General features: G+C 48.4%; 2 pseudogenes; both read right to left on the bottom strand.

Annotated features, from left to right (window-relative positions):
- On the bottom strand, window positions 1-11178 carry LOC133043344 (apolipoprotein L3-like; annotated as a pseudogene).
- Window positions 11179-20843: 9665 nt separating this feature from the next.
- On the bottom strand, window positions 20844-24065 carry LOC133043118 (apolipoprotein L3-like; annotated as a pseudogene).
- Window positions 24066-24305: the final 240 nt, after the last annotated feature.

Genomic DNA, 24305 nt, shown 5'->3' with positions numbered 1-24305 from the left:
AACAAGGGCCTGCCTACTGTAGTAGCATAGGAACAGTATTCAATATCTTGTAAGAAACTATAATGGAAAAGAATAAAAAGAATATAGATATACACATGCTGAGATGTTCTGTCGTGTCTGACTCTCTGCAACCCATGGACCTTAGCATGCCAGGCTCCACTGTCTATGGGATTTGCAGACAAGAATGTTGCAGTGGGTGTCATTTCCTCCGCCATGGAAGTTCCCTACCCAGGAATCAAACCTGTGACTCTTGCTTAGCAGACATATTCTTTACCACTAGCGCCACCTGGGAAGCCCAGATAAATACATAGATACCTGTATGATTGAATCACTTTGCTGTATACCTGAAATTAACAGAATATTGTAAATCAATGATCCTTTAATAAAGCAAACAAACAAAAGAAGTCACTGCCTAGTAAGACACATCAGCTAGGGCTAAAAGTGAGTTGATATTGGAAGAGAGGTCTAGAGACAACCAGCAGGAGAAGACTCTTCTTGCTGGGACATCACAGCCTGGGGATGGTGATAGAGGAGCCCCTGCTCCTTCTGGATCCCAACAGTCCTAACTCTCTGACTTTATCCCATTTTCAACCCATTCGTATACCTGGCCTCTCATTGCTAGTTTGCCTGTCTCTCCCTTTATTCTGCCTCCAGGGTCACCTTTAGTCCAAAGGAAGTGATTTCTGATGGGAGGGGAGTTAGGGGGAAAATGCACGCATGTGTGTGTATGGCTGAGTCACTTTGCAGTTCAGCTGAAACTATCACAACACTGTTAATCAGCTATACTCTAACACAAAGTAAAAAGTTCTTAGTATGAAAAAAAGTGGTTTCTCCCTGCTTCTTATTCTCTCATGCCCCCTCCTCCCTTAATCCAGGCTGTAGGCCCCTTCCTTCTCTCTCCTCATCCATCACCTACATCCATCCCTTCCCTGCTGTGCTCAACCACAGAAATGCCAAATTCCTAACACCCAGCTTCATTAATGTGGTCTCCCTCTCTTTCCCTCTCACAAGGTACCTCTGCATGTTAGCCCCTCACGTGTCCCTGGACCCTGCACTGCTCTGGGGATGGCTAAATAAAGTCCTCCTGCAGACTCTCATAGATCTGGGTGAGCTCCTCCAACTTCCTCTCCAACTCCCATGCCTGCTGCCTCAGGCTTTCAGCTGCTACTGTCTTGGCACCATTGTGCAAGTGCTTTGATTCCTTCACCAGCAAGCCCACATTCACCAGAAGGAGGACCCCTGCAGTGGCCAAACCCATGATGCAGGTTCCTCTGGGAATTGTTAAAGGTGTGGTTTTTAAACCTCCCTCTATCTGCTGGATGGCCGGGCCTGAGATTCTCCCAAGGCTCATGTTGATGTTTGCATTGGCTGCAGAGCCAGGGTTGGCTTTGCCTGTCTCCATGGCATGGATGTTCATTTCAATGCATTGTATAACCTCTGTGACTTTCTCTGTTGTGGGGATGCCCTTGAGTACTTCTAGGAGAACCTTCAACTTCTTGACGACACTTGACATCATGTGACTGGCTTCGGTTTCTGCTGATGACCTCTTCACATGTTCGATGATACTGGTGGACACACCGGTCACAGCAGCTGCTGCTCCCAGCCCTATCTCAGTGGCCAAGAGCACCACACTGGCCCCCGCTGTCACGGGTTCCAGAGCCAGGCCAACAATGGTCAGAATACTAGACACAGCACCGGTGCTGTGGGTCATCACGTTGGAGACGGTACATCCCTTAGGCACCTTGTCAACCTTGTCTGCGAGCTTGTGGAACTTGCCTATGAACTCCTCCAGCTGCCGTTTCACCTGAGGAAACTTAATCAGAAACCTCCTCCTGTCCAGCTGCTCTTTGGTGAGTCTTCCTGGTCTTCCTCAACCCAGGCTCTTTTCAATTCCTTCAGATATTTGTGTAGTTCCTTGGCGCCTTCCCTGTAACAATGAAGGTCAAGGGATTAGAAAGGCAGTTTGCTTGTCTGTGAAATTGGCTCCATAATATCTATTCTGCATAAACACAGATACGTTACTATCAATCAATTAGAGAAGAATTTTATAAATGTAAACATTTCTCTTTCAACCTTAAACATGTTTTATACTTTATGGATGCTCCATCTTGACATAGCTAAACTTGGCATAGGTAAACAAAAGTCACCTAGGATACTGGCAACTTAAGAGAGGTATTTGAGAGAAATCCCAGGTGGTCCAGACGTTACAACTCTGCACTCCCACTGCTGGCCTTGACTCGATCCCTGGTTGGGGAATGAGGATCCCACAGGTCATATGGCTCAGCCACAGAAAAGGTATATGGTAAAGACGTCTCACAGATGGGTCAACACCATCACTTCAAAAGAGTTTTTGGAGTGGGAACTCCATAGATAAATAAAGACATGTAGCACTGGAGGAGAAAACCTTCATTTGAGGGCCTCGGTGTGTAGTGAGAGGTCTCCCTGCTCTTTGCCCTTGGCTACTGGGAAGTGGTCCCTAAGCCCGTAGAATTCTGACTGATAGGCATGTCCTTGCCTACCTGGGCCTTTGGCCACTGGCCAGTCTCACAAGGTGATGAGTGACCCAGGGTCTCTGGGTCTCATGGTGTCAGTTCTGCCATCTGGGAGAGCTGGACACTAGGGCACAAGTGTGACTTCCAGGAGGGGCTGGAGATGACAGATCAGGGTAACTTGGCTTTTAAGCAAGGTCAGAGTCCCTGATGGGCAGTACTCCGTGCATCTTGTCACACACTGAATGCAGGTCAGTAACGTGTCCTGAGGACAATGGGAGCTTCGTCTGTGAAACCTGCCCAGACTCTGCCCTCTGACTGGTGGGCACTTTTCTCCTTCCCTGTAGTAAACTGTAGCTGGGATCATGAAGCTTTCAGTGAGTCCTGTCCATTCTATAGGGAATTCTTGAACCTGAGAGTTGTTTTGGGGATCCCCTAAATTTGCCATTGAAGTCAAAGTAAGGGCAGTCCTGGGCACTGTGCCCTTACGCTTTGCAGATTGGCTGTCTCTATGACTTAGAATTTTTTAAACCCCAAAAGTCAGAGCTCGAAGGCACCTTATAATCATTTGGTCTGCCATCTCCTGTCTTCTAAGCAATGTGGACCTTCTCAACAGAAGATCACTGGGTCCACCCACTGCCCCAGTTGACAAGGAAGCAGGAGATGTGCTATGAGCCCTGGTTTCCCTTGGACTCTCCAGCTCACCTCACTGACTCCTGACCCATCACCCAGCACCCTCAACCGCTCAGGGGTCACCAGCTTAACTCACAATATACCTGGTGACAGCGTCACCTGCCTGTACCCCAGGCTGTGTGCAACTTTGTGGAACCTCTAAAGATTCAAGGGACTTGAGGAAACACCCATCTGAACAGCTGAGCCTGAGGAGACCAGCACTTGCACAGCTGGTGGAGGAAGCATTTCCTCTTGGGTGGGGATGTGTGAGGCTCCTCAGAATCCCTCTAATGACACACAGTCACAGCCACTCACTGTGACAATGGAGGGCTCACTGAGCCACACCGCCTTCCCACTGTCAGGGGGACTCCACGTAGATTAGAAGAGGGTCCCAGACTGAGTGAGAAGCCAGGTCCAAGGCAGGGTGTGCAGACACAGTCACCCAGGGCCCTCTAGCCCACCATGAGGGAATCCCATCAGAGAGGGAAGAAATGTTCCCTATTCCCACTAAGGGGAACTCTGGTAGGGTCACAGCCCCTTCAGTTCTGTGACCTTAGGGCCCACTCTCCTCACTCTAGTCCTGGTCCTGCTACCCAAGCCTGCCTACTAGTCCCCCAACCTAGACCCTCTGCTTCACCCTGACCCCTGGGTCTGGCCCTGGTCCAGGCCTCCCTGGTCCTTTGGACAAGATGATTGCTCTTGGTTTCCCACCTCTGACCCTGCAGTTCACTCTGAGGCCATCACCATAATCCATCAGACTGAATTGCTATTCCTGTTGGACACAGGTCAGATCTGATTCAAAGTCTTAAACCCATAGGCCCAGGAGTTGGGCAGGGCTAGATCCAGGATACCACCAGCTCCTCCAGTTCCTCTCTAGCCTCTCTTCCTTATGGGCCAGCAGGATCCTGTAGGGTTGGTACAGTTCCTAACATGGGGAATAGAAAGAAAGTAGGCAGAAGCCCAGGACACAAATGGTGGTGTCAGAATTTTCTAACTTGTCCCAAAGGAAATTCTGCTTGGTTCTCATTACCAGAATGAAGACCCTTGACCCCTGTCTCTTCCCAACAAGTTTTTTAAGTGTTAATATTGACTGAGTTCTTACTCTGTGTCAGTCCTTATGGTAAGCACTTAATTGCATGCTCGCAGTGTCCTCACACTAAAAATGAAAAGACGAAGAAACTAAAGCAGACAGTAGTTCAGTAATTTGTCCAAGGTCACATAACCTGCACCTTCCTTGCAGGTTTCATCTCTTCTCAACCCAGGATCATTCACTGTCAGCAAATGACATGGAAGAAACATTCCTGATGGGATCTTGAGAAGGAACATCCTTGACCCCAACAATAGGGTCTTTCCTGGAGGAGGTGTGCCTGCCAGGAGGAAGCTAGCCTGGTGCTGGGGACATGGGTGACCATCCTGGTGCAGCTGGGCAGGTTACCTTGACAAAGTGGCCTCAGTCTTAATTCTCTCTAGGATTTTATTCAGCAGGAGGAGCAGTTCCTTTCTGCTCAGTATGTCCCAGAGAATTTAATGACCTCCTCAAGAAAGATCTCAATATCTAGATGAGAGAAAAGGGAATCAGATTAGAAGAATTTGTGGTGGAACATAAACATTATTGAGTATAAAGTAGTAAAAATTCATCTTGCTGAGCAGCAGTCACCTGTGGTGCTCTTGGTGAGGTCACCTAGAGTTATGGATGGACTGTCCCCCCACCCCCCAGTTTGTATTGAAGAGTTAATCCCCGGGTGACCTTTTTGAAATAAGGCTTGTAAGGAGGTTAGGTGAAATGAGGTCCTATGTGGGATTCCCAGGTAAACTGATGTCATAGGTGGGATTCCCAAGTTCTATTGGTAAAGAACCTGCCCGCCAATGCAGGGGATGTAAGAGATGCAGGTTTGATCCCTGAGTCAGGAAGATCCCTTGAAGGAAGACATGGCTAGCCACTCCAAAATTCTTGTTTGGAGAATCCCATGGATAGAGGGGGCTGGCAGGCTGCTGTCCATGTGGTTGCAAAGAGTTGGACATGACTGAACAACTGAACACACACACACAAAGAGAAGAAAGAGCAAGTGTGATCTGTTAGCTACCACTTCCAGAATAGACTGGCAGCAGCCTATAAATGAATGCTTTCATGTTTGGGCAGCGAAAAAATTGAATACTGATGTTAAGTTGGATTAAGAATGTAATGACTATAAATAGCCTCAGATCACTACATGGTAAGGTTACTCTTTCATGAGTTATCAAAATCCCTGTGTGATTTCAGAGATCTGGAGGTTATGGAATTGCAGCTAAGATATTGGTGGCCAGGCTATATATATGTGTGTGGCCTGGCACTTGAAATAAAATGTGTTTCTTGGTAAATGCACACAAAGAGGCATTATTCTTATTTCACAGAAGAGGAAAGTGAAACTCAGACAAGAGAATGGACAGCCCAAGGCCACAGAGCCAAAAGCTCTGAGGTTGAATCCAACGTCAAGTGTCAGATATTTCTTGGACATGACTTGAATCCTCCTTACATTTAAAACTCCTGTGATTTGTCCATTCTACTCTATAGAACACAATGGGGATTATTTGCAACTCATTTTTGGTGATGAGCATGCAGTAGCGTATATAGAAGTAGAAATATAATGTTGTAGACACGAAACTTGGAAAACATTACAAACTCATGTTACCTAATTTTAAAAAAGACTTTAAGACCACATGCCATTGAGTAAAACTGCCATGTGAGAGGACTCCTGCTTCTGACACAGACTCTAGGATGGGCAGGGGAGGGCATCAACTGCGTGGAGGAGGGGTGGAGTCAGATGTGATCCTCATCACCCCTCCCCTCCAGGTGGGAGATGGCAAAGGCCAGACTGGGTCTCAGTGCAGGGTCCACTGACCCTTGCAGAGTGGCTGGGCAGGTGGCTGGGCAAGAGACAGAGGAAACACCTTTTGTGGTGATGGCCCAGGGTCTGGGAGCAGGAGGAGGCTAGGGCCAAGGGAGAGAGCAGCAGAAGCTCCAGTGATGCTGGAGGACCTCCTACCCAGGCCTGCCTGGCCTTGGGGACTCCTGTCTGCTGTCCATGCTCCACGTGTGCTCTCCCTGCCTCTGTTCTGAGTCACTTGCTGGGTGGTGGGAGAGGCAGGAAGTCAGCACCTTGGTCATGGATCCCGAGCAGAGGGTCGGGAAGGAGGCTGTGGGCAGACCCCAGGGTGAGGGGAATCTCCTGGTCTCTCTTGGAAGCTCAAGGATGCTTATCCATCCTCTTCATGGTTCTTGATTCCTTGGAGTTTAACTCAGCCTGGAAACACCACCCTCACTTCTGGGTCAGAAGTAGGAACCTTCCAGAGAAGAGGCAGCTGACTACCTGAGCAGTGTCCGAAGTTTTCTGAGCTCATGTTGGCAGCAGGAGCTCTCAGAGACCTCCCTTCAGCTCCTTGTCTGCATCAGGCTGGAAGGATGTGTGACCTCACCCCTGGGGAAGAGAAAACAGACTGTGAGCTCCACTGTGAGGGCACAGTGGCTGCAGGGAGCAGCGAGGGCCAAGTTCTCTAGGGGGTGCCCCTTGGACGGTCACCAGTGCCTCCAGGGACTTAGTCCAGTGTGGTTCTCTGTCTCCTGGGCTCTGCTGGTTGTTAGTTCAGCAAAGACATTCACCTCCTACAGTTTCTTTCAAGCCAAATCTGAGTCCTGCTCTCCTGTGGGGCCCAAGGAGAAGGTCATCAGACAGGAGACAGCCATCTGTGTAGTTATAGAAACAATCAAACCAGAGAGTAGAAGAACAGATAGGAGGTGATACTCTGGAAATGAAGTGAGGTTGGGACACCTGTGTTTTCGAATTGGTAATAACTAATATTAATGATAATATTGATCCAGTGTCCTTGACTTGCAGCCTCCTGAAAGTTACTTAAACTTAGCTCAGTCCAAGTTTTCACGCTGGTGCCAGTGTCTGGACTGGAACCCGAGTCTTTCTGATGCAAATCACACATTTGTCATGACTATGTCTACTCCCTCTAATATACAAAAATATTTATTTGTGGATATATGTTAATTGGTCAATGACTCTTTTCGTTCCAAAATGATGAGCTCCCTGTGCTCAAGTCTCTCCTTGATAAAGTTCCTGGTGATACAGCTCCCAGAGCCCAGGTCTTCCTTGCTTTTGCAAGAGCCTTTTTCCCCCAAGGGCCTGGAGTCCCACCAGCCCTGCCCCAATTCCTGTCTCCCTGCTCTCAGTGGCTGAGAAGCCCTGCAGGTGTTCTGTCCTCCTTGATTTCGCCTCCGGAATATTGGACTTGATGTAGTTTCTAATCCTTTATGTAAATAATAGTGCACAGAATATTCTCCTTGTATAAAACTTCACCTACATGTGAGACTGTATCCTTAAGCTATATCTAGAAGTAGAATTAAGATCAGATGGCATCAACACCTAAATATTTCCATACCTAGAGCCACAATGATATGCAAACAAACTATAGAAATTTATGTTCACACTTTTAATATATAAGGGTGTCTATCCTTTCAGATATGCCCTTTCTCCGTGGTCTTTCTCTAAAAAATAGATCATATTTTTATCATTAAATAATTTATTTTGGTTCTGCATGTGATTATCTTGCAATGGGAGATGAGGAAGAAAAGCAAGTATTGATGTTCAGCTACTGTATTTAATAAAGCAAAAGAGCATCTGTCAACAACTCCTCCTGAGACTTGACTGAAATGATGGTAAAGGTATATATTGGTATAGTACCATCTACTGATAAGAGTGCATGGTTTCTGTAGTGTAGTGGTTATCACGTTCACCTAACATGCCAAAGGTCCCCAGTTCACAATCAAGTGGAAACAACTTCACCTGGGCTTCCCTTGTGGCTCAATGGGTAAAGAATCCACCTGCAATTCAGGAGACGTGGGTTTGATCCCTGGGTTGGGAAGATCCCCTGGAGAAGGGAACGTCTACCCACTCCAGTATTCTGGCCTGGAGAATTCCATGGACTGTGTAATCAAAGGGATCACAAAGAGTCGGACATGACGGAGCAACTTTCACTTTCACTGATAAGAGCAACTTGTGTTTGTAATTGTTGCTCTGCATTGGTATCGGCTCTGAAACTTTACCAATGGTACCTCATATGTTATTCCATTAGCTTTTGAGATGTGTACCATTGTATCCTCATTTACAAATAAGGAAGCTGACACATAGGTGTTACCTGACTTACCTAAGTTCAGAAGTCTTGCCCTTGGTACCCTGGTTTGACCCCACTCACTGGGTCAAGAACCCATAGCCTGCCTCTCTTCCCTCTGCTGCTAGCAAAAACAAGCACGGGAGCAATAGGAGACCAGAGTCTTTAACAAATATTTGAAGACTCACTGGATGGAGAAGTGATAGCTGAATAAAGAGGAGTGCAGTAGAGGGAGAGAAACAGGGAGCCTGTTCACAGGAGAGAAGAATGGTCTGCTGGGCAGAGCCCCAGAGAGGGAGCAAGATCAGAGGGAGGCCTAGGGGAGAGCAGGGGACAAGCTGACCAACCCCACATCCCCTCCCATATTCACAGCAGCCTTCACTCTTCACCAGACATTTAGAAGTTTACTTGAGAATGAGATGCAGGAAAAAAAATAGATTACATCTCTGTTTAATTATGGAGGAAGGTAAAGGATACCCATGAGAGAGATAGACGTGGGATCCAGGAATCAGGAACATCAACCCAGTGGGAAAGGAATCCAAGGATCCCAGCTGGGTGCACAGCAGACCTAGAGAGAAACCAGTCCAGAATGGGGTAAGAAGTCCAGAGTCTGTGGGGACAGAGCACTCGGTATCACATGAGTCACAGTTGGAAAGAAATGGAGAAAATGTTGAAGAGAAACAGTGCAAGGGGTCAAGATAAGGACAGTGAGAAACATCAGGAAAAACTAAAGCGCAGGGGGAGACGGGGACAACAGAGGATGAGATGGTTGGATGGCATCACCGACTCAATGGACATGAGTTTGGATAGGCTCCAGGAATTGGTGATGCAGAGTTCCTGCTGTGTTGCAGTTCATGAGGTTGCAAATAGTAGGACACGACTGACCGGCTACACTGAACTGAACTGAACTGCTGAGAAGCATGTGCAGCTATATGGTTCAAGTTAGCTCTTAAAAAATGTATTACAATATCACAAAAAATGTAAACTCTTTTGTGTGATTTTTTTTAAAAAAGTCTAAAGTAAATCTATCTATGTCCAAGTCCCTGGGAGACTGTTTCAAAACTGAAGTAATATTAATATATATAATATGATTTAACTCTCAAATGTATAATATAGTGATTCAAAAATCTTAGTTTTATTTCATATATAGTCATTATAAAATAATATTTATCTTTTAAAATGAAACAGAGTATTTCAATATGTGAAATAAATGTACTTGTTAATTTAAAAATCAAAATACACTTCCAGAACTTGGGAGCCAAAGCACTGAAGGGAGGAGGAGGATTAATATCTCAGTTTACAAAGCTGGGAATCAAGAAATAGTAAGTCCAGTCGAGAGCATGAGAAACAAAGATGTAAGTAAAGTGCTTACAAGTACAAAGCTTCCTAACAGAGGATATATGATTAGTGGAATAATAATATGAGGAGAAGAAGGGAAAAAAAAAAAAAAAAAAAGAAGAAGGGGACAGGTATAATAGAAAGTATAAACATAAATGAAATCCTTATTTTTCCTAATAAGAAGCAAACAAATACTATCAAATTTAAGTCAAGAACAAGCAAAATGTAATACCTACTACTTATTAGCGATTGTGGTTGATGACTTCCCACTTTGCACCAGGCACCTTCCCAATTGCTTGGTATGAATTCACTTCCTTTTAGTGCTCACAATAATCCTATAAGAAAGGAAACTGACACTCAGAGAGGTTAAGTAATTTACTCAAGGCACATAGCTAGTCTAGAGCCAGAATCCAAATCCAGGTTCCTGTCTACTGCGCACACATTCTCACATTATTCCACCTCCCAAAGCAGTAATATCATTTAAAGAGATTGATCAACTATCTAAAGAAGAAGCTTTTCCTTGGAAGAAAAGAGCAGAACCCTCTGTACAAACTGATCTGTTTTAACCATATGCACTTAGGACTAGATTGTATTAACTCTAAGATAGCGGAAGTCACTTTATAGTAGTCAATAACCCACAAGATTGGTCTGATTTCTAGTGCCACCATCTTAAAGGTGATGGAAGCAGCTGAATGAAATGCCAACAAGAAGTGTGTGGCTCCTGCTGTGACAACTGTCAGTGTAGGACACATGTTTGTGTTGATGAAACTCATTCAGTCAGTTCAGTCGCTCAGTTGTGTCCGACTCTTTGTAACCCCATGAATCGTAGCACGCAAGGCCTCCCTGTCCGTCACCAACTCCTGGAGTTTACTCAAACTCATGTCCATCGAGTCTTTGATGCCATCCAGCCATCTCATCCTCTGTCGTCCCCTTCTCCTCCCGCCCCCAATCCCTCCTAGCATCAGGGTCTTTTCCAATGAGTCAACTCTTTGCATCAGGTGGCCAAAGTTTTGGAGTTTCACCTTCAGTGTCAGTCCTTCCAATGATCACCCAGGACTGATCTCCTCTAGGATGGACTGGTTGGATCTCCTTGCAGTCCAAGGGACTCTCAAGAGTCTTCTCCAACACCACAGTCCAAAAGCATCAATTTTTCGGTGCTCAGCTTTCTTCACAGTCCAATTCTACGTCCATACATGACCAGTGGAAAAACCATAGCCTTGCCTAGATGCACCTCTGTTAGTAAAGTAATGTCTCTGCTTTTTAATATGCTATCTAGGTTGGTCATAACTTTCCTTCCAAGGAATAAACATCCTTTAATTTCATGGCTGCAATCATCATCTGCAGTGATTTTGGAGCCCCAAAATATAACCTAGTTCTCTAGTAAAGTAGGCATGAAGACAGAGCTAAACCAGAATAATGAGAGTGAACATACTTGGTTGAAAAGCATGAGTCAGCTGTAAACAGATATTGTCCAGCAGCATCTTGCCCACTGACATGTGAACCCTTGGGCTTCTGTCCCCTCAAAGGAAGGAAGACCCCTTACCGGGGAGGTGAATCCCACAGGCCGACATCTCTGCTCCTGCAAAGACAAGCATGCTCTTGAAGGTGATCAGAGAAGTGGTCATAAGAGGGCATCCACATATAATAATAATAATAAAAGATAATGATTGCTATGAATATGTTTCATTGAGACAGGCTGAGTCTGTGAAAGGCCATGAGTTCATAATAATATTCAAATGAGAGGACTTTAGTAAAGTGTGGCCAAAAAGAGAGACATAAACTTTAAAAGGAATGCTAGTGGTTATGCAGGAGACGCAAGATGGAAGAGATATGGGATCGATCCCTGGGCAGGGAGGATCCCCTGGAGAAAGAAATGGTTGCCCACTCCAGGACTCTTGCTGGGAAGCCCATGGACAGAGGACCTGGGAGGGCTGCATCCATGAGGCTGCGAAGAGCTGGACACATCTGAGCGGGTGCCTTTCTTTTGTTTCTATGGTGCAAAGAAGAGTGAATGTGATGGGAATATTCTGTGTTAATTGAATTTAATAATAAGAGGAGTCTTGATGTCTATGGGTGTATTCCTCTCTGTTTATTTACACGAATGTTTATAAAGGATTGAGAAAGAAAGAACCCCTGACATCCCGAAGCTGGCCTGGTGTCACAACAGGGCGATGCTCTTCTCCAGTTGGATGTAAAGGCTCTCACAGAACTCCAGCCTCACACAGGGTCACCCTGAGAGCAGGAGTGAGGAGACAGCAAACACCCATCACTGCACCCTCACCCACACCTCGCCCCCTCCCTTGGCTGAAAAGCATGACTGCTCCTTCTTTACCCATTACAGCTTTATCCTCGCTCTGGTCTCCACACATGGTGTTACTGAGACTCTCATTGACTGCCCCCTCTCCCCCGACGCCATTCTCTGCAGCACTCAACCTAGAGTGGCCCTATTTCCTTAGAGCCTCCCACAAATTACCTCATCTGAGCTCCATCCTAGAATCTTTCTACATCTTCCTCTGTGATGCCCAGGGTTCTCCCTCAGGAAGAGTAACCTAACCCTCAGCTTGTTCGCTGGGAAGTGGTGGCAGAGACTGGAGGTACTGACATGTGGCCGGAAGAGAATTCATACAGGCAGGCTCCTCTTGAAGCACGTGAGAGAGGAGAGCTGGCTGGCCCCCTGCCTCCTTCTCTGCCCTGAGAAGCTGCAGGACTCCAGTAGCCTGGTCAGCCTATTGAAATCATGAAACATGAGAAGAGAGTCAAGTCAGAAAGAAGAGGAGGGATCAGGCAGAAGGGCCAGCTCTTGGATAATGACAAACAATTGTAAATGCGTCGAACACTGGACTCATCCTTCCGTCCTTCCCTCTCATTCCTGGCCTGGTCCTGACCCTTGTCTGGGGCCTCAGCTGGGTGTGGACTTGGTCAGTGCTTCCTCTGCTTGATTCCATCTAGGGCATCCTCCTCTGTTAATTCTGATTGGTCCCTTTATGGAAACGCTGTTGGTGGGAGAGGTGAGGACTCCGGAGAAGCCTGTTGCTGCCCAGCTGCATGGCCAGTCATGCATCCCTCCCCTCCTCATGGGCAGATGGATTCTCCCCAACCACCTCCCTCATGTGCCTGCAGTCATGCTCCCTGGGAAGGGAAAGGGGCACTAAGAAAGTCCCTAGCTGAGCACCCAGACGCTCCTGACTGCCCCAGCTCCTGTCTTCCTCACACTCTCTGTCTCCACAGGGCCTGCTGCCGGAGACTGACACCTCACTTGGCACAGGCTGCCCCTCCCCATGAAATGTGTTTCCCCACTGGCCTCACTATGTGATGGGTTACTTGTCCCTGGAGGCCCAGCTCCAAGCCTTCCTCTGCCACCTTCTGCCAGTTCCTCTCCAGCTCCTCTTGAAGGTCACACATTCCTGATCATGGTTCTCTTTTTGCTCAGTTCCTCCAGGTCTGAGAACCTTACCCACATCATCAGGGGCCCTGTCTGTTCTCTGCTGCTCCTCCTGTCCAGGACCTCTGGGCACCCTCCGCCCTCCTGGGCACAGCCTGGCCAAAATATGAGGGGTGGGACCCCTTCTGGGGACATGAAACAACCATCTTCTCGATGACACAGCACAAGCCCAGGTCCCTATGAAAGTTAAAAAGAGAGGGAGGGTAGAAGGGGACAAAGAGGAAGAGAATGGAGAAGAGGTGGAGAAGAAACTAAAGGTCCTAATCAGTCAATCATTCAAAAGGATCCAGTGTAAACCAGAGAGAAAAAACTGAAGGGACTGAAGGAAGCATTAACAGTAACATTGATTTGAGGAAACCTTTCTAAATATACACATTCCACAAGATATAAAGGAAATTCTGACCTACTGGACTCTTGGAAATTATAATTGCCAACGATCCCCTAAACCAGGTCAGAAAAAACATCTGCCCCCACTGGGAAAATGGAAATCAGCTTTTAAAACCTTAGTAAGAGAATAGAACAACCAATTCCCCAGGAGGTAGGTTGCCCAGGGTCACACAGCTCTCTGTGGGCAGAGAGGAGGCCAAGACCAGACCTTTGGACATGGGTACGAGGGAGAGGTGGGAATGAGATTTTTTTTTTTTTTTTCATTTATTTTTATTAGTTGGAGGCTAATTACTTTACAATATTGTAGTGGTTTTTGTCATACATTGACATGAATCAGCCATGGATTTACAAGTATTCCGCATCCCAATCCCCCCTCCCACCTCCCTCTCCACCTGATTCCTCTGGGTCTTCCCAGTGCACCAGGCCCGAGCACTTGTCTCATGCATCCAGCCTGGGCTGGTGATCTGTTTCACACTAGATAATATACATGTTTCAATGCTGTTCTCTCGAAACATCCCACCCTCACCTTCTTCTGGAAAGTGGTTTTAATAACCCAAAGTTTCTCGAGTTCTCTCTGCTGGTAAGAAACATAGATCTAAGCTCATGTCCCTCCTGTTATACTGATGTCTGTACAGTTTGGCTTTTTTCTTAATATTGCAACAGCAGGATTGCATGTGGACCTTGTGCAGTGAGCCCTTCTCACTTCCTCCAGCAGGGCCATCTTCCCCAAAGGACCTCCCATCACCCACATCCTGAGCAGAGGGCCCGGCGAACACAGGAAGCCAACGCCCTTCAACTCCCCTCTTGGTTTCATGTCTCTCTCCAGGCCGCAGTCTCCCCCAGGGCCTGGCACTGAGTCTGGCACTCAGAGGCAGGGTTTTTCAACAAACCTTAATTCCTTGTAACTGAAAAAAAATCCCCTTCCCCTCATCAGCCCCAGCCTAGCACCCTGGGGGCAGCTTCAAGGAGGCCAGGCCATAGGAGGGGAGGCTCTGACTCCTCTTTCCTCCTCCACCCCTCCATTTCCTCCAGTTTCCCAAACGGCTGAGCACCTGCAACATACATCTTCCTTCTGGGGTGTTGGCTCCTTTCTCAGGAGCCCATATTCCAAGCTGAGCCCATCTGAACAGGCGTCGCCCTCCCTCTGCACTGTCCAGGGGCCCAGGGGCTGTGAGGAAGCTGCCAGACACACCTGCCACCACATGCAGGCTCTGCCCCTGCTTAACCTGCTGCCTCAGTCGTGACCTCACCTCTCTAGGCTTCCTTTCCTTCTTCTGTCAACTAGTGACAATCATCCTTAGTTGTGAGAATGGGGAGATGGGTGGGGGCCCTACCTCCCTGCTTACCCAGGAATCTTCTCTGGCCAAGTGTGAACAAAATCTAGTTGTTCTCAGCTGTGCAAATGCACCTACAAGCTGTGTGTCTGTGCAATAAACCACACATCCTGTCGGTCCAGATAAACCTAGAGAACTGAAAGGGGAAATTGAACACACTCAGTTCTCAGTCACTTGCATCAAATATTCTGCCCAACAGGCCCCTCCCTGGGCTTCTCCCTCCTTCCCATGGCTCCCCTTAGAGAAACAAGCCCAGTCTTGACATTTTTGGCTCAGTTCATCCTGCTCTGCACTCCTTGAAAAAAGACCTGCCACCAACACACTGTGAGGCTCTTGGCCTCAACCCATAGGCTTCTTCCCAGCCCCCTCTGCCTTCTCTACTGACCCACACTCACTAGCCTGCTTGCCTTATTCACCTTCACACCACCAGCATGAGACCCAGTCCCAGAAAATGCCACCTGCTCACTGCATACTGGTCATACGGCTGCTGCTGAGTGTCATGTCCATGAGGATTCTGGGCACTTACTTACAGAGGACCTTCTGCCAGGGTCACCTGCTGCAACCACCTGGGAGATCATGTTCATGCAGCAAAGCCCAAATCTGACATCACCTCCTCTGAGAGGCTTGAAGGTCCTCTAGGACCTTCCCCTGTGAAGTCCACAGTCCCCTGCTCTGCTCCCATGGTACCTGGGTGAGGGGCCTAAGGCCACTCCTCTAACACTGTCCATGCCCCTCCCAGCCCTTCTGATCAGATCCATCTAGACTTAGCCCTGCTGGCAGGGATGGAACTAGAGTCTCTGTTCCCAGCGGCCCACAGGAGGAGGCCTGGTCTTTGTGGTCACTGCCATTAGGTGAAAGCAGAAGTTCATTGCGGTGGGTGGCGGGGGCTGAGAGCATGCTGTCCTTTTCTCCCCTGGCTTATTTCCACTTGACAACTTGATATTTTCTCTCCAAATGGTGGACTTTTATCAGAAAATCAGTGTCCTGGCAACTCAGAGAAGTCTACAACAGAGAGTTGGCCCTGTCTCCGTTTGGTTCCTGAGCAATGAGCCTCTGTGGATGGAGGGCTGAGCGTATGCCAGGTGCTGTGCCTGCACCATCCATGCCTTTCCTGTTGAACCCACATCAGCTCTAGGAAGTACTGACTCCATTTTACCGGGAAATGGAGAAGCAGAGGTAACTCAGCCTGAGAATCTTGCAACTCAACTGCTGCTGGACTTTATCTTCTTTGCCCCCAAGCAGAAGAGGCTGCAATGGGACCCCTTCATGGAGGCCAGCCTGACCTTCCACTGGGTTGCTTCATCCCAAGAAATGTCCCTGGGCCATCATGGTCACCTCCCCCCAGGTTTTGAGGGATGGACAGAAGAGTGATGGGTGTTATTCCATGAGGACCACACACTGCAATTTGGTCTTACAGTCACCCATAACAAAGGCCAGAAATTTGATCTGATTTTGCAAATAAGGTAGACTTGGTCTGGCAGAGGCGGGGCCTTTCTTCAAGCAACTCAGAAAACCACTGTTGTTGGGCAGAAGAATATCAGCAGCTCATGTCCTGCAAATGTCCATCTGTCCAAACACCACACTCTCACGCTCTCTCCCCAGTGCTCAGGGCTCAGACTGGAAGCACTGACACAGAGGGATCAAGGGGTAAACACGCAGCTGCTGCCCCTCCTGCGGTCCTGCACAAGCCTGCCCTGACCCCACAGGAGTGGTCAGGACTTAAGGGCGCCTCCTCCCTGGAGCTCAGGGTCCTCTGGGGGCAGCCAGCGCTGGGTGTTTCCCCTACAGGAGGGACACAAGAAGAAAGGCGGTGGCCAGGGGCTTTCCTGGAAGGACAATCTGAGCACAGTCACCGCTCCCTCCTGCTCACTTTAAACCTCTGGCAGAAATCCAGGAAGCAGGGGACAGGGAAATCTACATTGGTCTCCCCGGGGACACGTCCTGCCATGAGGGCACCCAGGCCCTGCTTCCTCAGTGCCCTCCACTGCAGGAGAGCTGGGGGTTCATGAGCAAGGTGTGGGTGTCCCGGGACTCACTTCCTGGCCAGGTAGCCCCTGCAGCAGTCCTGGAAGCCGATGATGACATCTGTGATCTCAGGTCCTGCTCCTCAAGGTGGGCCAGCATGCCGGCCTGGAAGAAGACCTTGCTCTGGCTGATGCGGTACAGGCTGCTGCAGAGCTACAGGGCTTCGATCCAGAGGATGAGAGGCAGCTATTGACCATGTGCCACCACGGAGCCCTGGAACAGCCAAGGCCAGGGGAGGGGCCTGGAGCCGGGGTTGGCCCTGCTGGTCTGTGGGCAGCCTCCTCCTGGTGCAGGGAGAGTGGGGGGTAGGGGGACGCCAAGAGGGGGCAGGTGGGGGCCAGCAAGGGGCAGGTCAGGAGTCAGACTCGCAGAGAAATGCAGAAACTCAGCCCTGAAGGGCCTTACCTGTGGACGTCTCTGCCCATGTGCATTTCTCACAAAGGTGGCAGCGGACATGGGGGTTCAGGTAACATTGCTTTAGGTGACTAGAGAGACAGGGTTGCTTTTTTAAAAGGGTAGTTCAAAGTCAAGAGTGACCTGACATACTTAGGAGCCAGAGGAGCAAAGCGCAGGAGGACAAGCGTTGCCAGGCCAGATGTGGAAGCAGAGGGTGAGAACCACATGAGGCTTGAGAATGGCACTGTGTCAGCAGAAGGGTCTCCCTATCAGTGGGGAGGCAAAGGGCAGCCTTGCTCATCAGGGAAAGGGAAACGGCTTATCCGAGATGTCAGAGATGTAAAGAAAAATAGAAACCCAGGTCTGACTCTAAAGTTGGGATCTTCGCCATTCTGATTTATGTCCAAGGGGAAGGAGATGGGAGGGGGCCTGAAACACAGAGGAGAGGTCCAAGTTCTCCCTCCCCATAAGGGCCTGCTTCCCTGGTATAGAGTCATGGGGCGCCCTGGACCCTGGAGAGCCTGTGGAAGGACAGGGGGAGTGAAGGGTATGATTCTATCAGAAGAGCACTTGGCCATTTGTAATCCATTTATTTTTTTACCATGTGATTCTTCTGAGGAGGGGCAGAATTATTATTTTATTATGTAGGTAGGGAAACAGGCAAAGTCAGGGACGCGACTTGTTCAGATCACACAAGTCAGTGAAAGGAGTAAGGCTCAAAAATCATTTCAGACAAGCTCCTGACAAGCAGACTCTCTTGCAGGCAACAACCACACACTCTAGACCTGGTACAAAATACAAAACACTAAAGTACAGAGTGCAAAACCACCATGCGAGGGCTCTGGAGAAGGAGTAGAACAGGAAGATTTTGAGGGGAGTCAAATACAGATTGAATGATGGGTAAAGGATGAGATAGTCATTTTTTGTGGATTTCCCTTGAAGGCAGCTGCAGTTCTTGGACAGATAGAAGTGACTGAAATTCTAATAAGTCTGCTACCCTTCTGGCCTGAAAAAGCCCCAAGGACAGAGCCTAGAGTAGCCAGTAATCCTCAGTCTTCCTCAACATCAGACTCTTTTCCACTGACTCATCTCTTCACATCAGGTGACCAAAGTATTCTTGACACAAGAACCCTATGAACATGAACAGGATGAACCATATGAAAAGGTGGTGCACTTGCTGTCGTGCATGGGGTGCTTGAACCCAGAACAGGGTGAGGATAGTCATTTTGTTGGTCTGAGAAGAGGGCACATGTGCATCCAGGAAGCACTCAATCTGGAGCCTCTTAACCTGAGACTTTCCCCCCGGGTTCAGGTCTTTATTACCCACTCATCCTTCTCATCCTTCAGCCTGACCTATTGGTCCAAGAATACAGTCTCCCAACCCAAGCTCTTCTGTGCCCTGGGATTTTGACTCTGAGATTCCAGGTGTCTGGACCTAAGACCCTATGCTAGCAGGGGCCTCAGGGGACAGACCATGAGCTCCTGCAAGGGGACCTGTCCTGTTTCCTGTCCTTCCTGAAATGTGCAGGTTTGGGGGCTTCTTTCCATTCTCTTACCTGCTCCGGTTCCCTCCAGTGGGCTCTCTTCTGTGCTCACTTAGTCATACTTGGTGTCTGTTGCTCAGAACCACATGGATCTCACCTGAGACAGGGGTTACCATGAAATGGGAGCCTGTTTGGTGCTCACATGCTCCACATGGAAACACAGAGAGTTGGTGCCCTATGGAGCAGGCCCATGGGGGTGAGAGCAACACCCAGATGCTCCCTTTTCCTCCCTGGAGTGGATAAGCCTGAGGTCGTTCCATGAAGTTTCCTCAAAAGGTCATGGCAGGTGCAATCCCAGATGGGTGACCGGGTCAGAACATGGCCTTGAACGGACCTTCCCTCCTTCCTGCCCACTTTCCCCAGCCCCTCAGTCCTGCCTCCATGGATGGAGTGAGCCTGGCGTCCACCTCTGCCTTCAAGGGACCTGAAGCTCCAGCAGAATACTTTGGGCTGCCTGTTTTACTGAATGCAAGTCCATGTTCCCAACACACAGTGAGGCCAAACAATACCAAAATGTTGGAGTTTGGAACCAAAGAAGGTTCATCGCAGGGCCATACAAAGAGACGGGTGACTCATGCCTTAAAAATCCCAAACTCCCCAAAGCTCTCAGCAAAGCCTGAGAAAGGTAAGCAAGGGGCCTGGTTCGTTGTTGCAACCTTCTTGGTGTCAGAACCTTTTTTCTTGATGTCAGGTCATGATATTCCTGTGAACCTCCAGCAAACAAATTATTCTCTTTTATGATAAGAAAGAGCAAGGTCCGAAAGCTCAACCTTCACCCTGTGAGGTCCAAGCTCTGGCCAAGCTTCTGCAGGAGTCCTGGTGAAACATGAAGGCAGCCTGGATGAGGGATGTGCTGTCTCCCTCTGCCCCTCTGTTTACGGCTGGCCCTCTGTCACACCTGCACACAAGCCCTCTGCTCTCAATCACCCTTGGATGCCCTGTGTCCATCCTGGTCCCCGGGGCTGGAGGAGGAGTATCCCCGTGTTCAGCCCAAGTCAGATGACACGGGCTCCCCAGGGTGTCCCATGGGGCCCGGGGTCTCCAGGGTCTGAGGGAAACGACTGGATGGGAGCCCAGTGGGCAGGAAGGAGGAGCCATGGAGGACGTGCTCCCTGAGATCCTGGGAGACAGGCTCATGGGGAAGGAGGTCAGGCATCCGGAGCCCAGTTGAACCAATCAATCAATGCAAGGAAGCCTCAGTGAATCAGCTCATATTTATTGAACCAGAGTCTGGAGAACAAAAGGTGGGGAGAGACAAAGGAACCTGAGTGTCTTGTCCAGCGCCCCCCATCACTGAAGTGGAAACCAAGGGTCTGAGAGGCGGAATTTCCTCACCGCAGTCTGGTGATCTCCTTGACACACCACACAGTTCCTTGGTCAGCTGTTGCCTTCTGGTGTCATTTCTTCCTTCTTTTGTGATTTTTTTTTTTTTTTTGAAATCAACCTCTGTTTCACACAGTATTTGGAATTTCATAGGATCTTCATTAGTCACTCAGTGATCCTGGTCCCAAATATCACCTGCATCTCGACAAATGTTCTACCCACTAAGTAGTCATCACTGCCACCACCACCATCATCATCAAGAAGTCGCTGCCTAATTAAGGTAAACCTGCTGGGATCAAAGGTGAGCTGATGCTGGAGAAGGAGGGCTGGAGACCATCATCAGGGGGAGACTCTTCTTGCTGGGACAGCAAACCCTGGGGAGTGCGATAGAGGAGCGCGGGCTGCTTCTCTTGGATCCCAGCTATCGCTCCTCTTTGACTTTCTCCCATTTTAAATGGTTTCATATTCCTGGCCTCTTCTTGCTAGTTCCCCTGCCTCTCTGTTTTGACCCCAGTGTGTTCTTTAGTCCAAAATAACTGGTTTCTCCCCTCCCCTCACTCTCTAGTCCCCCTCCTCCTTTAGTCCAGGCTCCAGGCCCTTCCTTCTCTCTCCCAATCTTCCACCTGCATGCATTCCTCCCCTGCTGTGCTCAGCTACTGAAATGCCAGATTCCTAACACGCAGCCCCATCAGTGTTGTCTCCCCCTCCTTTCCCCTCCAACAAGGTGTTCTGATCCTTGGTCTCACATGTGTCCCTGGTTCCTGCACTGCTCTGGGGGTGGGGGAGTCAGGCCTTCCTTCAGCCTCTCATAGGTCTGTATGACCTGCTTCAACTTCTTCTCCAGCTCCCTGGTCTGCTGCCTCAGCTTCTCAGCCAACTCTGTCTTTGCCCCCTCACGCAAGTGCATTGACTCTTTACCAGGAAGCCCACACCTGCTAGAAGGGAGATTCCTACAAAGCCTCCAGCAATGATCCGGGCCTTTTTGGTCATTGCCAGAGTGGTGCCTTTGAAAGCTTTATTCACCTCCTTGCTGGTTTGGACAGAGACTTGCCCAGTGCTCGTGAAGCTTTTAGCATGGGCTGCTAACTGAGAGTTGTCTTTCACCAGCTTTGCAGCATGGACAGTTTTCCTAACCCCTTGCATGGATTTGTAGACTTTCGCTGTAGAAAAAGCCATCCCAAGTGTACACAGACATTGAGCTCCCACAGACACCTTTTCCTTGATGCTAGTTGACAAGAGGCCACTGGCTTCCGTTTTTGCTGATGATCTACTAAAGTGTTCCACGATGCTGGTGGACATAGTGGTCACAGCAGCTGCTGCTCCCAGCCCTAACCCAGTGGTCCAGACCACCAAACTGGCCCCTGCTGTCACAGGTGCCAGAGCCAGGCCAAGGATGTTCAGAACACAAGACAGAGTGCCGGTAGAGTTGGCCACCACCCTGAAGAGGGTACAGTCCCTGTGCAACTTGTCAACCCTGTCTGCAAGTGCATAGAGCTTTCTTATGCTCTCTTCTGGTTCTTTTTTCACCTGAGGAAACTCCTTTAAAAACCTCTCCGTGTCTAGCAGGTCCTGTTGGAATCTCTCTTGGTCTTCCATAGCCAAGTCTGTCTTCAACTCATTCAGAAATTCACGTAATGCCTCCACTTCTTTCCTGTAATAAGGAACATCAAGGGATTAAGAAAGACAATTTGCTTGTCCGTAAAATAAGCTCAATGGATTTATTCTGCATAAGCCACAGAGATTTTATTATAAATCACAAGGGAAGAGTTTTGCAAATGTAAATTATTTTCAACATTAAACACATGTTTGTACCTCATGGATACTCCATTATTCAATCATGAAATAAATAAGCAAAAGCCATTTTAAGATAGTCTTAAGAGAGGTATTTGATAAAGATGCCTCCGAGGCAGGTCAACACCATCACTTCCAAAGGACTGGTAGGGTGGAAAGTCCACAGAGAAACTAACAGAAGTGGGATTTGGGAAGAAAACCTTCATTCAAGGGCTTTAGTTTGTAGTGAGGAGTCAACCTGCTCTTTGCCCTTGGCAACTGGGAAGTGGTCCCTAAGCTTTTGGAATATTCTGGCTGATAGGAGTGTTCTTGTCTGCCTGGGCCTTTGGCCACTGGACAGTCTGACAAAGTGACACATGATGGTGCCTTTGGGTCAAGTAATATCTGCACTGACCTCCAGAGGAGCTGGACACTAGGGCATTAGTCTGACCTCTGGGAGTAGTCAGAGAAAACAGGTCAGGGTATTAATAATTTGTTTTTAATTTTTTAGCTTGGAAATAATAATAGTAATAGAGAAATAAAACATCACCATAATAAATAAAAGATTGAAGCCTGGTCCTATTCTCATTCAACCTCACAAAAGTGTTTTTGTTGTCATGCATTTAAAATTCTTTAACACCGAGTTAACTTGCTGGCAACTAACAAAAAAGAAAGACTATCACAATACAAAGAGAGACACAAATTGAGGACTGTAGACATTACACAAATAAGCAAAATACATAGTAAACATATCCAGAGATTTCTAGAAATCTCATCCTATGATAACTCACCAATTTATTTGATGTTATATTTCAGGCAAAATGAACATTTTAAAAAACATTATAATTTGTTTTTAAGCAGGGTGAACATCCCTGGGGGCCGGGCTCTGTGTGTCCTGCCACACACTGAATCCAGGACAGTAAGTCATCCTGAGGACAATGGAAGCTTCGCGTGTGAAACCTGCCCAGACTGTCCTGGAGCTGCTGGGAACCTGAAGTCCGCTCTGCAATAAACTGTAACTGGAATCCTGACATCTTTCAGTGCCCAGCATCCCTGACCTCTCGGGGGTCACCAGCCTAACTCACAACTTACCTGGCGACAGCTTCACATACCTGCACCCTAAGGCCATATGAAACTTTATGGAACCTCTAAAGATTCAAGAGAGTTGAGGAAACACCCATCTGAACGGCTGAGCCTGAAGAGACTGGCACTTGCACAGCTGGTGGAGGAAGCGTTTTCCTCTTGGGTGGGGATGCACAAGGCTCCTCAGAATCCCTCAAATGACACATAATCACAGCCACTCATTGTGACCCTGGAAGGCCCCCTGAGCCACATGGCCTTCCACTGTCAGGGCGGCTCCATGCAGACCAGAAGAGGGTGTCAGATGGAGGGAGAGGCCAGGTCCCAGGCAGGTTGTGGAGGACACGGTCACCCAGGCCTGCCTAGCACAGCTTGAGGGGATCCCATCAGGGAGGGAAGAAATGTCCCCCCTCCCACTCAGGGGACCTCTGCTAGGGTCACAGACCCTTTAGTTCTGTGTCCTTAAGGCCCACTCTCCTCACTCTAGTCCTGGTCCTGCTGCCCAAATCTGCCTTCTAGTCCTCCAGCCTGGACCCTCTGCTCCACCCTGACCCCTGGAGGAGGCCTGCCAGGAGGAAGTTAGCCTGAGGTGTGGGGATGTGGGTAACATTCCCGATGCACTGGTGTAGGTTACCTGGACAAACCACCCTCAGTCACAAAATTCTCCCGGGTTTTGCCTTCAGTGAGCAGGTTTTGCCTTCAGTGAGGAGGTTTTGCAGCTATTGGTTGCTTACTCTCTTCTGGATATACTCAATGATATCCTCAAAAAAAGTTTTTACCCTAGATGGATAAAAGACTAAGATGAGAAGAAATTATGATAAATGGTAAATGATAATGAGTATGAACTGGTTAAAGTTAATCTTCCTGAGCAGCAGTCATCTGGAGGTACTGTTGATGGATTCACCTGGGGTTATGGGTGGACTGTGTCCCAATCATATGTTGAAGCCATAGCCTCACCCCCACCTCACTGAGTCTATTTGAAGATAGAGCCTTTAAGGTGGAAATTACAGTGAAATGAGGTCATAAGTGTGGGGCCCTAATCCAAGTAGATTTGTGTCCTTATTTGAAGAGGAAGAGATACCAGCTCACTCGCTCTCTGTCTATCCTGCAGCATGAAGGGTTGTTAATTTTGTTTCTTTTTCCTGTTTTAGTAAGAGTGAAAGGAACCCAGGTCTCATATGGAGGGAACCCAGAGCACTAAATCTGTGTATTTATTGATTGGGGTGTGGGTGGGTGGGGGAAATAACAGAGCACTTGGGTGTCTGCAGTGGTGTTTGAGATCACTAGAGGCAGTACCTGCTTGAGGTATCAGACATGGTAAGCACATGCTTATATATGAGATCCCTGGGCAGGT

This window comes from Dama dama, chromosome 22 (assembly GCF_033118175.1).
Source record: "Dama dama isolate Ldn47 chromosome 22, ASM3311817v1, whole genome shotgun sequence".
NCBI lineage: Eukaryota > Metazoa > Chordata > Mammalia > Artiodactyla > Cervidae > Dama > Dama dama.
This window is presented reverse-complemented; position numbering and strand designations above follow the sequence as displayed.